This window comes from Phoca vitulina, unplaced genomic scaffold, assembly GCF_004348235.1.
Source record: "Phoca vitulina isolate PV1807 unplaced genomic scaffold, GSC_HSeal_1.0 scaffold50, whole genome shotgun sequence".
Classification (NCBI taxonomy): domain Eukaryota; kingdom Metazoa; phylum Chordata; class Mammalia; order Carnivora; family Phocidae; genus Phoca; species Phoca vitulina.
The window spans coordinates 6,987,135-7,004,689 of NW_022589753.1; positions in this window are offsets into that span (position 1 = coordinate 6,987,135).

The window sequence follows — 17,555 nt, forward strand, 5'->3', positions numbered from 1 at the left end:
AATTCTACAATCAGCTTTCTCAGTGTTCTTTTGTTTTGTTGTGTTTCCCCCACCCCCCCACCCCCGCTGCCACTGTAAATCATGGCTCTGCTTTAGCATGGGGTATGTATGGTCTACAGTCCTTTTTAATGTGGCTGATACAGATACTATTTATTAGATAATTTGTTTAATCATTATATTCTTGTTGGTCTTTCAGTCCATGTTTAGGTTTTTACACTGCCGCAATAAATGTCAATAATAAGACTTAGAAATGCGTATATGACATTTTCTTGTTTGGGGTTCCCATCCCTCTTGCTTATGTTTGGGCACTTTTAAAAAAAATCATAAATCTAGACATTAAGACTAGCAATTAATCCAACAGTGAAGTGAGGGGACTGTATAGAAGGAGGAGGTTTTTATGATGTCTGTGGCAGTGATCAGACAAGTAAAGAGATGAAATTTCACTGAAACTCTCTCCCACTGGGGGTAATACATCTGCCCTTTACTCAGACTTATCTGTAGATATTGCGTTGTAAGTACCAGATGGTCTATGATGCTTTGGATTTATTTTATGATTTTCAAAGGTTAGAAAGAAGCAGACATTCCAGGCTGCTCCCCTGCTGGACATGAAAGATGTTACAAACTTTCCATGGTCCCAGTGCGGGCCAACTGACCTTCGGTCCCTCAGAAAGTCCTAGAGGGATATCTCTGTCCTTTGGAGAGGGCCTGTTTGCCTTTCTGTACGTTAATTCGGGGAAATAGACTCTTTTTATTAATCCAGACACAGTACTCAGGCAAATCAAATGAACAAAAAGGGACCACCGGATCCATTATAATTGGAATCTTCTGTGTATGTAGATAAGATAAAATGGATTACATTATCTACATGTATACATTAAATGTTCATTTTTCATATAAATGGTTCTATTTAGTAAGTAATGGCACCTTAGTCCATTAAGTTTTGTGGCTAATACATCCCTCCTCCCTCTGAATCTTGGTTAAAGAAAAACATTTGGTTGGGTAATGTGCAAGATGTACCTTGGGGTAGTAATTTATAGTACTCTCTTATCAGAAATTGCTTCCAAATGCCTCATATCCATATGTGAAATTCTGCAGGCAACGATTTCCCTAAATCTCACTCAGGGAGCTACATGGCAGATTACTTCAATTGACTATATCGAGGATCAGGTGAAGAGTACATGGAGAAAATAGAGGAAAGCCAAATAGAAACAATATGACTATCAATTTTGCAAAGATGGCTTACTACATAGAGTTTTACATAAAATGTAACCATTCAATTAGCATATTTAAAGCCAGATTTTATTTATTAAGATTATAATCCTTAGAGTATTGGCTAGAAATGTCATTTTTAAAAATAAATTTTATACATGAATAAGTATATAAAGATCTTTGGATTTTCTGTTCCTTCTGTCTTTACTCCCGGAAACCCCTTTTATGTGGCTGTATCTGGCTCATCATTTAGCTATTAGTTAAAGTTACTTCTTGATGTTAGAAAAGATAGTTCGGGGCCAAATGGAAAATTTAAAATATGGGCTGTATTTTAGATTCTAGTTTTTTTGTGTTAAATATCCTTAAAGGATATTGTTATGGTGGTTTCTATAAAGATATTTTTCTTAGGAGAGACACACTGAAGTGTTTAGAAGTGGAGGGCCAAGATGCCTGCAACTCTTAATTGGGCCAGAACAATATAGAGAGATATATAGCAAATATGGCAAAGTGTTAGCAATTGGTTAAGCACACAGAAGGGAATGCAGAGTTAATTACACTATTTCTGCAACATTTCTGTAGATATGATGTGTTTTCAAAACAAACAGTTAAAGAAAAACAAAATGACTCCCTTAGAGAGGTTATCCCGCTGAGGCTGAAGTTGTCCCTGCCTCACACCATCTACACCACTATCTACTTCACAGAACCTTAACATAACGTCATTAGTATGTTTACTTATAACTTTATCTGCTGTATCGTCTGGATAGAATACATGCATGGTCTTTATTTTAATCACCCTTGTATCTTGAACGTCTAGAATGGTAAAAGAGGCTCAAAGAATATTTTTTGGAAAACTGTAATCCATGGCAAATTCGTATCAATCACCCAACATTTTTTTGAGGATTTTGTCCTTAGGATAGTTGCCATAATCTCAGGAAATGCAAGCCTTTCAAATGTGAACATACAAAAAGTCTAATGACTATACGTGCACGCACAGCACTAAACCAACAGTCTTTGAGAGCATGGTGCCTTGTAGAACCCAGCTTATTTTTAAATGCATCCACTGTTTTAGATTGTCTACAGAATTGATACCATTCATTGGCATCCACTGGCAAAAATAAGTCATAATTGACTAAATTTCCTTTAACATGGGCTCATCAAAAGCCATCATTTAACATTGTTGGCAGAACCATTAGAATACTAAGGCAGTGTTACTAAATATTTGCATACTTTATTAAAAGTTTCAGAAAAATGACATGTGTTCACAAACATCTGTGCTCTAAACAGGCATTTGTACAAAACACATCTCTCTTTGTCTCATCCATATTTAGAAAAGTCAACCAGTGTGTGGTTTGTCTGTGCCTTTTAACAGGAATTTGTGGCCAATATCCAACCTGTGTCTTCCTAATTTTAGCTGATTTTCCAGCATGAATTATACAATTGAATTCAATTTATGTTTATTTTATTATTTAGGATGTTTCTAGAGTTCTAAACTTGCATGTTTCCTTTAGACAGGGAATATTTATTTTTCATCAAGATAATAGATGCAAATGACATGGCTAATGTTAGTTATCAAGTCAAGTTGATATAACACATGGGGTGCACACTTTCATGCTTTGAGGTGTTTTGATTTTGTTGGGCAAAATAGGCATCTGGCATATCAAAGAAACAATTCTAGTAAATTAAAAGGATCCCTCAACCTAAAAATAATGAGCTTCATGTGTGTAGCTCATTTTTTAGTTAATTGCCCTTAATTTATTCAGCTGAAATACCTACAGTTTCCCATGATTAAAGGGCACCATGTTTGACTTGTCATTGAATTAGTTTGATATTGATATAAATGAGCTATAAAGTATCTCCATGATTACTTCCTGAATAATATGAATGTTTTTTCTTTTGTTATTTGCTCAATAAAGAATGAAATATACCTGATCTTTGGGTTTTGAAGCAAATCTTCTGTAGTTTAAAAATGGAGAAAAGATGGAATTAACCAGCAAGGAATGTATTTCCACAAAGACATTAAAGCTTCTGCTGGTAATGAAGCTTATTTATTGTGATGCAAAATTAATAATGGTGCAAGTTTCTATTTCCGTCTTAAACTTGACAGAAATAAATATCCATTAAAAAAAGGAGAGAGAAATAAATAAAGGAAAAGAAAAAGAAAACCAGCTAGACAGATACCCAATTCTAACCCTTCAGTTGAACAATGGTCTAATCTATAGTAGCGTATTTACTACTGCTCTTTGCTACAAAAGTGTGTATTATAAACATATAAAAGACAATTTATTGTATAACAATTTAAGAAAATAAATTGAAAAGAGAAAATATACTTCTGTTAGGTTTTTTTTTCAGGTAAAAATAATTTATTTATATTAAATTTTCTCCATGAGGCATGTTAGAATCTGTTTGTCAATGATCTCAAGAAGCATGCAGCTCAAGGGTTATAATTTATATGCAATTTTTCTCCTACCGAAGACAAAAGACACATGAAAGGAGATAACTGGTAGCCTCTAAATGTTGATAAGTTTTGCCTCTGAAATTGCTGACTTAGACACTCCCAGTGTTCTTTCATTGAATGACATTTCCACATTTCTAGATGAGTCCTTTGAAACACATCTAGAATTTCATGCCTGACTACACAGATCTGAACCCCCTTTATTCCATGAAGCTTTTCTTCCTTTATTTCTGACCGTGTCCTTGTAACTTTTAAATGACTGTCGATCTTTTTTTTAAAATTTTATTTATTATGTTATGTTAGTCACCATTCATTACATCATTAGTTTTTGATGTAGTGTTCCATGATTCATTGTTTGCGTATAACACCCAATGCTCTATTCAATACGTGCCCTCCTTAATACCCATCACTGGGCTAACCCAGTTCCCTACCCACCTCCCCTCTAAAACCCTCAGTTTGTTTCTCAAAGTCCATAGTCTCTCATGGTTCGTCTCCCCCTCTGATTCCCCCCCTTCATTTTTCCCTTCCTACTATCTTCTTCTTTTTTTTAAACATATAATGTATTATTTGTTTCAGAGGTACAGCTCTGTGATTCATCAGTCTTACACAATTCACAGCGCTCACCATAGCACATACCCTCCCCAGTGTCTATCACTCAGCCACCCCATCCCTCCCCTGTCGATCTTTGTAATTGTGTCTCCCAGTTCCTTTAACTTACCCTGGTGCAGAGAATCTGAGACAGAGCTATCCAACAGAAATGGAATGTGAGCCACATAAATCATTTTATTTTATCTATCTATCTATCTATCTATCTATCTATATCTATCTATCTATCTATCTATCTATCTATCTATCTATCTATCTACTTAAAGTGGGCTCCACACCCAACATGGGGCTTGAACTCACAACCCTGAGATCAAGAGTTGCATGCTCCACTGACTGAATCAGCCAGATGCTCCCACATATGTAATTTTAAATTTTCTAGGAGCCACAATAAAATAACTAAAAGAACAAATTAATAATCTGTTTTATGTAAAAAAACCTCAATATTATTTCAACCTCTAATTAGTGTAATAATTAATAATATTGTGCTCTATTCTTTCATACTAAGTCTTTAAAATCCAGTGTATATGTTACACTTACAGCACTGAATGTTTCCATTCCCCCAAAGTTCATATGTTGAAATCCTAACCCCCATTGTGATAGTATGAAGAGACAGGGCCTTTGTCAGGTGATTAGGTCCCAAGGGTGGAGCACTCATGAATGGGATTAGAGACTCCCCAACCCCCCACTCAGGGTCCCCTCACTCTCTTTTTGCCACAATGAGCAATCAGCAGTCTGAAACCCAGAAAAGGGTTTTCACCAGAACCCGACATACTGGCACCTTGACCTAGGACCTCCCAGCCTCCAGAACTGAGAGAAATAAGTTTCTGTTGTTTATAAGCCACCTGGTCTTATGGTACTTTGTGGTCCAGCCCAAAGGGACTGTGGCAGCACATCTCAACTCACACTAGCCACTTTGCAAGCCCTCAAAAGCCACGTGTGGGTGGGGCTGCTGTACTGGAAAGCACACTTCTAAGAGAAATATAAAGGGCACTAGAATTGACATCAGGAGCCTCAGGGCTGGTGACGGCCTGCCATCAACTGTTTAGAATGAGTTAACCAAGGCACTTAACCTATGGGCTGTGGATTTTAAATTTTTGTAATAAACAGGTCAGGGTAGATGGACTTAAGTGTTTAACTCTAAACCTAGAATACTATTATCATAATGAAGAAACTTCTGCTTTCTGGCTTCCCTGGGGTCGCTCTGAAAAACCATTACCCATGGTTAAGTCAATAACATTCCTGCTGTGACCCACCGGGGAGCAGCTACCTAGGCTCCTGCAAGGAGCCACCAGCTTACAAATCAGAGCCTGCAACTGGGTGGGCCTGCCCTCGAGAGTCTTTTTTGGGAGGCTCATATTGGAAACGACTATCTTTAAAATTTGTTTTTATTTTTTTCATAGCATCTTAAGAAATCTGATGTGCTTCCTCCAAATGCATTCACAAAGGTTTCTTTCTGCATTTAGTTTCAGGTGTGCTGGTTGTCACTCTCTTAGTGTCTCCACGGTACCCATAAAGAACATTTTGGCATCTCCCATTGCCTGCATTTTCAGTGAGACCATCCCCCAAATATCCTCCAAATTACAGAAAGACAGTCATTTTCATGTAATTATGTTGGATGCATAAACGTAACTGTATTGATGCAGATCTTGACTATATTGCATGTTGATAATATTTTATTGGTAAGTGCGTGGCATCCACTATCTCATTTAGTTGTCAATAAAAACATGGAAAGTTGGAAAGATCCAATGATTTTCTCAGGACCACCCAATTATTTGCTAGTGAAGCTAGAACTTGAACTGAGATCTTCTTCTGATGAAAGAGAGGAGGTTCTTCGTCACTATGTTATTCGGCCTGACTGTCCTTCCTGCTCAGACAATTCAGGCATGTGGATGGCCAGACTAAAGTTCACTTCTCTATCAGTGACTCTCAACACTGGCCATATATTAGAATCAGCTGTTTTTTGTTTTTTTTTTCTTTTTAATATGCCAATATCCTGGTCCCTCCTAGGGCACTCAGACGTACAAAATCAGAGTTTCTAAGGTTCATTTGGTCTGGGGTGAGGGGTTGGATGTGACTTCTAAAGCTCCCCAGATACTCTAATATTGCAAACCAAAGCTGAGAACTATTATTTTAGTCAAAAGTAAACCTAAGGAATGGATATTTCCATTCAGTTCATTAAATATATAGGTCTGCACATGGAAAGAGATGTAAGTAAATGGCTAAAATTATTGTATGAATATGAGTGTTTGTCAAATATATTATCTTTTTATTAAAAACTTTAAAGTGTAGGGGTGCCTGGGTGGCTCAGTTGGTTAAGTGGTTAAGCGTCTGCCTTCAGCTCAGGTCATGATCCCAGGGTCCTGGGATTGAGTCCCATGTTGGGCTCCCTGCTCAGCAGGGAATCTGCTTCTCTCTCTCTCCCTCTGCCCCTCCCCGCTGCTTGTGTTCTCTCTGTCTCTCTCTCTCTCTTAAATAAATAAATAAAATCTTTTAAAAAATTCAAAGTGTAGAGATTGTGTGTGTGTTTTCTAAAATTTCAACTTGTTCTTACGCATCTGTTTGTATAGACATAACCAAAATTGAACCAACTTCAGTTGGCACTTCTAGGCTTAATTTTATTGCAATCCTTCCACCTCTTTTTCTAAGCAAGTTCTCAGCACTTCCCACCCTTAATTAGGAATTGCATTTGCCTATGAGCAACTGAAAACCTGACTAATATACATTTTCCCATAAATTTGGTGTACCTTTTCTCTCACATAATAGGGAGCCCAGAGGTAGGAAGCCAAATTCCCTTTGTCTTTACCCATGGCCTCATGCTCTTTGCCTCAAGGTCACAAAATTACTACTCTCTGCTCCAGAATTTTGTCCAGGTTCCTGACTAAAGGACTAGTACTATTGAGCCGATAGTCCCCTTTGGAAGCAATGTGTCCTTTCATCGGATTGGTCAGATCTCTGTTAGAGGGCTGCTCTCGTTGAAAAGGATGCTGGGAAATGTAATTGTTATGAACAGGGCATACTGTCCTCACTCCTCACAAAAACAACCACCACAAAAGCTGCAGTTTTATTGCTGAGGGAAAAGGGGAAATTAGATATGAGGGAGGAAACATACAGGGTATGCTATTCTGGTATTGCTGTTTTTTTTTTTTTTATTATTATTACTGTGTTATAGCACTCAGTACAACTTATAGTCATTTATTTATTTATTTATTTATTTATTTATTTATTTATTTATTTATTTATAAGTCTCTTTGTGTATTGTCTATATATTGCTCTTTGTCCCCATAGGGTCAATGTGTGTTTTTCTCACCAGTGTCTACACACCAGCTACCATATTGTTTGGTGCCTAGAAGAAACTTAACAAATATTTGTCACTGAAAGTTGAATGAATGAGTTGCAGGGGTGAGGACAAGAGGGACTGCAATCCTTTCCTTATCGAATTTAGATCTACTTTATTCTATTTGGTTCATTGATTTTTTTAAAATCAAAATATCTTTAGTGCTTTAATGCTGCTAGGTTTTAAGGAGTGTTTTTATTGTGTTTGCTTTCAGTGTAAGCTTTGGAATAAATTACCAAACCTGAATTGTAAGGAAGACTAACAATGCTTTACAAAATAGATTAAATTAAGGTTAGTTTTCAGAGTTCAGATATGATTCAGAGCATTACATTAAGACTTCCATAAAACAGCACAAAGTTTAGTGAAACATTTTAAACATATATACTATACATTATTACGGAAATGAAATTTACATAAACCAAAAATATTAATCAGTCATATTGATGTAAACTTTAAAAATATTGACTTGGACTGTTCTAGAAACTAGTAAATGTTGCATCAAGGTATATTATTTCATTTCACAAAAATCTAAACATCACAAAATCCTTTTTAGAAACCCTGGCATTGTGGAGCCAGACTGTTGGAAACCCGCTGTGTGGCTCACCCCTTCCCTCTGGGACCTACATTCCCTCAGCTCTAATCTCTCTTGACCTTTTCCCCAGATTGCAGGTCATCAGCTAAGCCTCACAAGTCGGCATGGATGGTGCAGATGCAGACTCAGCAAAGACACGGGTAAAAGATAGACTTAGAAGAAAAATAAGGACAAGTATTTTACTAGTGTTACTTTGAAAGATGAATTTTAGCTTACTTTGCAAAGAGTACTGAAAAAAATCATGGTACCACATTGTGTCTTTTAGCAGTGATTTTAGGAAGGTCCCTTTCCTTTCCATCAATTATTAAACACAGAGCTCCAGTTGAGAGGCAGCCAATTCTCTCTTGCACTGCTGTAAAATCCTCATTGTTTCCTTTTACCCAAATGACCTTAGATAAAGCAAACACCCTCTCTGAGCATCAGCTGTGTTTCAGAAAGTCTGAAAGAAAGACTAGTTTGGGAAAAGACTAATGACAAGGATATCAAGATACTAGGATACTGATTATATATCTCATGATAATTTTTTACACTGATAATAATTATTATGTTTATGATAATTATTATTATGTTAAGACATAATAATAGCGAAGTGAATGCTTTCTTTGTGACAGGCACTGTTTTAGGCACTTTACTTGTATTATCTTATTTGATCCCTATATTTACCATATATGGTGGGTACTGTATGGACCTCATTTTACAGATGAAAAATGGAGGCACAGACAGGTTAAATAACTTGCCCAGGATCACAAAGCCCTACAGGTGTTTCTCCTAGCCACTGCTCTGACAATAATAATGGTTTCTAAAACAGAGGGGTCAGAGGGAATATTCTCTTTAATGAGCTGAAATTATATCCGTGAGCACTGGTGTCTTCTCCTCAGAGAAAGAAATAGAAGGAGAAGCCCGGACACAGAATCTGATGGAGAGATTCAAGATCATTTTGTTCTCAATTTATTATTAAAATTAGAAGCCAGTGTTTACCACTGCTTAGTACATGCCGGACTCTGCTAAACATTTTCAAAGCTTAATCATATTTTAACTCTCCAAGTCTCTGAGGCAAAATATATGTATATTTTAAAAATGATTCTCTAACAGCTTGAAACCCTTAGGTCACAAATTTGGTGAGTGGGTAAGACAGGACATCTACTTCAGTGACAAGAATTTTTAACTGCTGTACCATACTGTTTCCCTTTATGCTTAGCTCTGAGTTTACCTGGGCTAGGGTTAAGACGTCTGTCACCTTGCTAGCTTATTGCTCTTTCCCAAGCTTATGTCCATACATCATCTTACCTCTTCCCTTGCGTTACTGGTATAAATTGCACATGGTTACAGTTGACCCTTGAACAACACGGAGGCAGTTGAACATTCATGTATAACTTTGGATTCCCCCTATTAACTACTAATAGCCTGCTGTTGACCAGATGCCTCATTGATAATATAAATACTTAATTAACATATATTTTGTATGTTACATGTATTATATATTGTACTCTTACAATAAAGTAAGCTAGAGAAAGAAATGCCATCAAGAAAATCATGAGGAAGAGAAAATACATTTAGAGTTCTGCACTATAAGAAAATCCACATATAAGTGGACCTCCTTGGTTGAAACCTGTGTTGTTCAAGGGCCAACTGTATATTTCTCTCCTATTAAAAAAAAAAAAGAACTGAAAGTAATTTAATAAGAAGAAAAGATGTCAATAAAAGCATTTGAACCAAGCAAGAGTTTTCCACTTCAACTGCATTTCATAATGTCCTAATAATAACAAACCCATGGAGGTAGAGATGGTAACTTGTGGATGCTTTAACTTTTACTCAAGGTTTTAAAACATTATAGAGTCTTGGCATATTGATAACAGTTTTTTTCTATAAAAGAGACTATAGAAGAGCCACGTTGCTTCAAAGGTCTAATATTAGTAATCTATTAAATATAAATTAATCCAAAGTATTGCTTTTTGGTGAGGATAATGTTGAGGGTCTCTCAATTTACCTAGGTTCAGGTATTTATCAGATATGTTTATCTCCTCAGAGGTTCCTGGTATACCCCAACTAGTCATACTTCTGACATAATCAAGAAGAAGCAGTAGGTAGTCTTTAAGTAGTAAGTAATCCTTTAAAAGAAGAGAATAAATCATATGGCTGGTGATTTCTTCAAGATAAGTCACAACGACTTCTTGAAAAATGCTTTATTTTCCTACCATGTGATATCACTGAGGCTTGAAATTTCAAGGGCTGGACCATGTCTTGCTCATCAGAGGCACATAGTAAATGTTTGCTTTTGTGTAGTTGTTTGTACATGAAATGCTCCTAGGAAATTGAGTTTCAAGCTGCAACATTTAACAGAATCTTCTAGATATCTATTGCATAAAATAAACCATTCCAAATATCAGTGATTTATTTATTTATTTATTATTTTAAAAATTTTATTATGTTATGTTTGTCACCATACAATACATCATTAGTTTTTGATGTGGTGATCCATGATTCATTGTTTTCGTATAACACCCAGTGCTCCATGCAGTATGTGCCCTCCTTAATACCCATCACTGGGCTAACCAATCCCCCCTCCCCCCTCCCCTCTAAAACCCTGTTTGTTTCTCAGAGTCCATAGTCTCTCATGGTTCATCTCTCCCTCTGAGGGGAGGGAGAGACCCCATCAAAAAGGAGAATTTCAGACCGATATCCCTGATGAATATGGATTCCAAAATCCTCAACAAAATCCTAGCTAATAGGATCCAACAATACATTAAAAGGATCATCCACCACGACCAAGTGGGATTTATCCCCGGGATGCAAGGGTGGTTCAACACTCGCAAATCAATCAATGTGATAGAACACATTAATAAGAGGAGGGAGGAGAACCATATGGTCCTCTCAATTGATGCAGAAAAAGCATTTGACAAAATACAACATCCTTTCCTGATTAAAATGGTTCAGAGCATAGGGATGGGGGAACATTCCTCAAGTTCATAAAATCCATCTATGAAAAACCCACAGCAAATATCATCCTCAATGGGGAAAAGCTGAGAGCCTTTCCCTTAAGATCAGGAACACGTCAAGGATGCCCACTCTCGCCACTATTGTTCAACATAGTACTAGAAGTCCTAGCAACAGCAATCAGACAACAAAAAGAAAGAAAAGGTATTCAGATTGGCAAAGAAGAAGTCAAACTCTCTCTTTTTGCAAATACCAGTGATTTAAAATGACCATTTATTACTACCCCTCATGGTCTGCGGATGGACTGGGCTCAGCTGGGCAGTTCCCACCCTGATTGTTTCATGCAGTAGCCATTAGATGCTGATCAGGGCTGGCATCATCTCGAAGAGCGACCTGTCTCATTTAGGATGGACATCCCACATGGTTCGCACAAATGTCTGGAGCTCAACTGAGGCTTCCAACAGAGAACTTACACCTGCTCTTTCCATGGTGCTTGGGCTTCTCACTGCAAGGCATTTCAGTTCCCCAAGATAATGTCCCAAGATTGTCTATTTCAAGGGATTCTAGCAGGCTTGAAAGCTATTAGGTCCTGTCCCTAAAAGTCCCAGCATGCCATTACTGCCACATTCTGTGGCAGGACAGTACAGATTTAAAAAATGGAGCCTCCACCTCTTAGTAGGAAGAATCACAAAGAATGCGTGGCCACTGATTTCTGCACCAGCAGTGGCATACCAACCACCCCTTTACCTGAGCCTGTGGAAGATGTGGCACTGTTGTCCTTGAGATGAAACCAAGCCCCATAATGCTTCTCAGAAATAATTTTAGGAATTTTAGATTGGTGAAGGAAAATGAGACGAGCTTCCTTAGAATATCATGTTTAAGACCGAGGCAGAAAAGGTTGTGGCTTTTTTTTTTTTACTTAAAAAAACTTTGTGTTTTCTGGGGCGCCTGGGTGGCTCAGTCAGTTAAGTGTCTGACTCTTGATTTCGGCTCAGGTCATGATCTTGGGGTCCTGAGATTGAGCCCCATGCACAGCGTGGAGCCTGCTTAAGATTTTCTCTCTCTCTCTTTCCCCCTAACCCACTGCTCATGCTCTCTCTCTCTCTCCTCAAAATATTGTGTTTTAGAGTGGATTTAGATTTATAGAAAAGTCGCAAAAATAGAATAAGGAGTTTCCATATAGCCCTCACCCATTTCTTATGTCTTATATTACTATAGTACATGTGTCACAAAGAAACAATACTGATAAAGTATTATTAACTAAAGTCCATACATTACTCAGATTCTCTTAGTTTTTAACTAATGTCTTTTATTGTTGTTGTTCCAAGATCCCATCCAAGGATCCCAGTGACATTTAGCTGTCATGTCTCCTTAGGCTCCTCTTGGCTATGACAGTTTCTAAGACTTTCCTTGTTTTTGATGACCTTGGCACTTTTGAGGTGTATTTGTCAGATCTTTTTTAGAACATCCCTTAATTGGGATTCATCTAATGGATCTCTCACAATTAGACTGGGGTTATGGTTTCTTGAAAAGAAGACCAAAAGATGGACCACGGCATTCTTATCACACCATATCAAGAGTACACAGTATGAACACGACTTATCTCTGTCCTTGACCTGGATCACCTGGCTGAAGCCCTGTCTGTCAGGTTTCTACCCTGCATAGTTATTCTTTTTTCCTCCTTTCCATAGTGTCCTCTTTGGAAAGAAGTCACTCTATGCAGCCCACACTTAAGGCATGGGAAACTAAGCCTCATCTCTTTAAGGGCAAATAAATTATTGGAATTTTTCTGTACAGAACATTTGCCTGCCTCCCCCCAATTTGTTCATTTATGCAATCATTTACTTATACCAGTACATATCATGAATATTGATTTTATGTTTTAGGTTATGATCCAATACTACTTTGTTTTGTTGCTTAAATATTTCAGCTTTGGCCCCTGGAAGCTCTTTCAGTTGGCTCCTATGTTCCTTGGACATACTCCCATCAATGCGGTTTTCGTTTTGTTTTGGTTTGGATTTTGAGCACTTCCTTACTTTCTGGCACAATAAGACTCTTCAGGCTCATTTTGCATATTTCCTGTCCAGTCTTAGAATCAGCCTTTTTACTTTTCCTTTTTTTTAAGACATAGTTTTTTTTTTTTTTTATTGGAGAATGTAATTAGAAGCCAAAATCTGGGCATTAAATGTGTTCATGGCTGCAAGTGCACTGCTGATTCTAATATATGCATATATACTAATCTGTGTGTATACACATACCTATAAAAATTCCTATATATATTTATCTGTATCTACATTAAGCTAAAAATGAAATCATGCTAATGACTCCAACACTAATCTTTACCAGAGCCTTCTCCCTTACTGGTCTGTAACTTCCCACTCCAACAATACGAAACCTGGTTCCCCCCATCTGCCATCCATTTACTTAATTGTTCAGTTCTAGTATACATGCACAGTGATTTCAGAGTTATTAACTGCCATCCCTGTGGGAAACACCTTTATCAATGCCAGTGCTTATGCAAAGTTCCTTTGCCTCTAGTCTTATACTTGCTCATTTCCAGTTACGTAGGTCGGCGACTTTTTCTCCCACCCCTTTCAATGGGTGTGTTTCATATATCTGTAATATAATTTGATTCCTTAGTCACGGTCTGTATTCCATCCTGGGATCCCTCAATCTTTTAAATGCTTTATTTTCAATTTGCATACATTAAAGTTCACTCCATGCTATAAAGTTCTATGGGATTTTGACAAACACATACTGTTAGTATCTACCATTACAGCATCATATAGAATAGTTTCACCTCCCTTCACTCCTCACCCCAAATCAACTGTTACCTATTCCATCAGCCCTCCTTCCCACCTCTGGCAATCACTGATCTATTTACCATCTCTATAGTTTTGCCTCTTCCGGAATGTCATATAAATGGAAATATAGAGTATGTAGCTTTTTCAGATTAGTTGGCTTGTGAATTTTGAAGGTAAAAATTAAGGAAACAGGGAGTGAAAGCAAAATATTCTTAAAAATGCATGCAGTAAAATGCTGAAAGAAATGGCTTTTTAATGAAAAATGACATTTCACCTTCCAATGAAATATAATACACATGCAGAAAGTTGCCAAATGATAAGGGTAAAGGTATGGTACTGGAGAAAGGAGAGACAGATAGATCAATAGAACAGATTAGAAAGTCCAGCAACAGACCTACATCTTGTGGTTGATTGATTCTTGAAAACATGCAAAGGCAATTAAATGGAGACAGGACAGTCTTTTTAACAAATTATACTAGAATATACTAAAAAAAAATTGAACACGATCCATATCTTGCACGCTATACAAAAATCAACTCAGAATGGATCATAGACCTAAAAGCTTAAAACCATAATACTTCTTGGAAAAAAGGAAAAATGCCCACAAGGGAAAATCTCTGTGACCTTGAGTTAAGCAAAGATTTCTTAGATATGACACCAAAAGCATGACCCACAATTTTTTTTTTAATGGATAAATTGGACTTCACCAAAACTGAAAATTTTTGCTCTTCAAAAGACAAAGTTAGGAGAATGAAAAGGCCAGCCACAATAATGAGAAAATATTTGCAAAACTCATACCTAATAAAAGACTTCTATGGAGAATGTATAAAGAAATCTCAAAATCCAACAGCAAAAAAACAAACAATTCAATTAGAAAATGGACAAAATACTTAATAGACATCTCATGAAAGAAGATACAAGGATGGCAAATAAGCACATGAAACACAGCTCGTCATCATTAGTAGATTAGAGAAACGCAAAATACATCCATAGTCAGATGTTACTCCACACCTAATATTTATGGAAAAAAGAAAAAGGAAAAAAGAACCAATTGATGTTTCCATGATGCAAAGCAACTGGAACACTTATTCATTGCTGGCGGGACTACAGAATGGTATAGACACATCCATGTTGGAAAACATTGTGGCAATTTCCTATAATATTAAATATTCACTTACCATTTGACCCAGCAATTCCTGTCCTAGGTATTTATCGAAGCAATATGACAAATTATGGTCACACCAAAACCTATACAGAAATGTTTATGGTGGTTTTATCCATAATCTCTAAAAACTGGAAACTGTCTTTCAACTGAAGAGTGGATAGAAGACTGTGTGGTCTCTTTATAAAATGGAATAATGCTCAGCAATAAAAAAGAGTGAACTATTGATACATTACAACAGCATGGATGAGTGTCAAATGCATTATGCAGGGTGAAAGAAGTGAGACTCAAAATGAGTCCACTTATACAATGCATTTAATAAAGGAAAAACTGTAGAATGGGAAACAGATTGGTGATTGCATGGGTTGATGGTGGAGGGAAGGACTGACTACAAAAGGGAAACACAAGGGAATTTTTTGGGTGATGGAAGTTTTCTGGATCAGGACTGTAGTGGTGGATACATGATTCTATGCATTTGTTAAAACCCACAGAACTGTGTCCACAGAGTGAATCTTACTTTATACACATAAAAAATAAAATCAACCAATTACAATAAAGCTGTCACAGAGGCAAAATGGTAGTCCATTAGGATGACACGTGACTTCAGTTCCCCATCTCCCAGTTCTAAGAACTTTGTTAAATATCTTTCATGGCTTCACCTTTACAGTGGGAATTGAGGTGAGTTTGTAGGGCAAGAGTCAGTATTGAGGCTGGCAGACTTAAAAGGGCCCAAGACCAAATATTTTGCCAATCAATCCAAATCCACTGTGGCTGTGAACTCTCTATTTTTTTTCCTGTACACCAGAAATCTTCACTTTGCCATCCTCCATATTTGTGATTAATTCCCTTCTTTATCCCTCAAGTCAAGACTTGTCCTAAGAAGTTCCTGAGCATGGCTGACTCTCAAAAGTGACTCCTAAAATATTTTTAGAAAATGCACACATTTGCCCCTTTCCTTTATCTTACCACTGGGATCCTGATAGAATTTTGTCAGGTAGAATCACATAAATATCTGAACATTCTGAGACTTGGTGTATTTCAAATAAAAACTCATGGAAGTAAGTGCTAGCCTTCATGTCAGATACTATTTCAGTATCATTTGACAGATGAATGGATGATAACCAGAATGATTAGCCTACACTCTGTAGTCCACCCTCTTCCCCTCTATTGCTGGTAAACCCTGGAAATCTGAGCTGGCAAAGAGAGATGTTCCTCCCTACTCACCAAAGGGCTGTGTGAGTAGGTGTTAGAAGATAGATTTTTTTTCTTGGATCAATATTTCACAGGGCAGATTCAAATCAGTTACAAGAAGAATTTTAAACATCTCAACTCTAGCTAAATTCCCCTGATTTTCAGGAAATCCTTAAAAAACACCTTCTGAAGTTCTTCGTTCTATGTCCGTACACACTGGTATGGTCTGTTTCCCTATGCTTAGAAGAGCGAGCCTCTGCTTCACATTTCTGAAGCAAGGTCAATATGTCACAGACAGTGTCCACACGTACAATATAAAATTGTGTTCAGGGTCTGCCATGGTTGTGAACCGCAGGAGTGGAATGAAAGCCGAGACAGAGACAAAGCAAAAATGCCCTTTGAAGTGATGGCACCGATGCCCAGGAACACAGGGAGGCAGCCAGCATCTCCTAATTGCAGCTCGTCTGCACTGGTGATGCCACCTCCAGCCCAGACCATCCCTGAATGAACAATGAGGACCTTTACTTTATATATTTTTTTTCTCCTGTCAGTGTTGCAGATTCATTTAGACAGAAACATGGCAGGGTGATATTGTCCAAAAGGCGATTTGACAGTGATACACAGACTTTCTCTGTAGCTTGCAGTCCACTGAAATGATTTAGGGGGAAAAGGAAAAAATAAGGTGATTTGTAGTTGAGGGAACCCAAATAATAGATTAGTATCCTTTTAGAGGGAGGTAGTCGGGAAGCTAATGGAAAAGAAGGTGAGAATGTGGCTTCTAGTCTTGCTCTTTTACTTACGAGCACCATGAACTTGGATATTAACCTCAAGGAACCAGCATTACTACCTACAGAGTAATGATTGTCTTGCCTAACTTGGAAGGTTATTTGTAAAAAAAACAAAAACAAAACTGAAACAAAGACAAAAATGAACATTTGTTTTCAGGCAGCCAAGTATCTGCTTCCCTTTCTAATAGCAACCCGGTTTTTTTCCTGAGTAAATTTGTCCCTCCTTCATTGGAGAGTTGGCGGGACATGCAGGTGCCTGCTCACTCCCAGGGAAGCCAAAAAAGATTCCGGAGGGTTCTTGCACTCCATCCTTCCTTATCATCAGAATCAGCATAATGAGACATCTTCCCTCATATGAGAACTTATATCCAAAAAATATTCTTTCCAGACCAAAACCCAGCTGTGATTGCAGTCACATAACCTCCTGGACTTTGACAGTTCTTTATAACCATATCCTTATTCATGTCCAGGTCCATATCCATG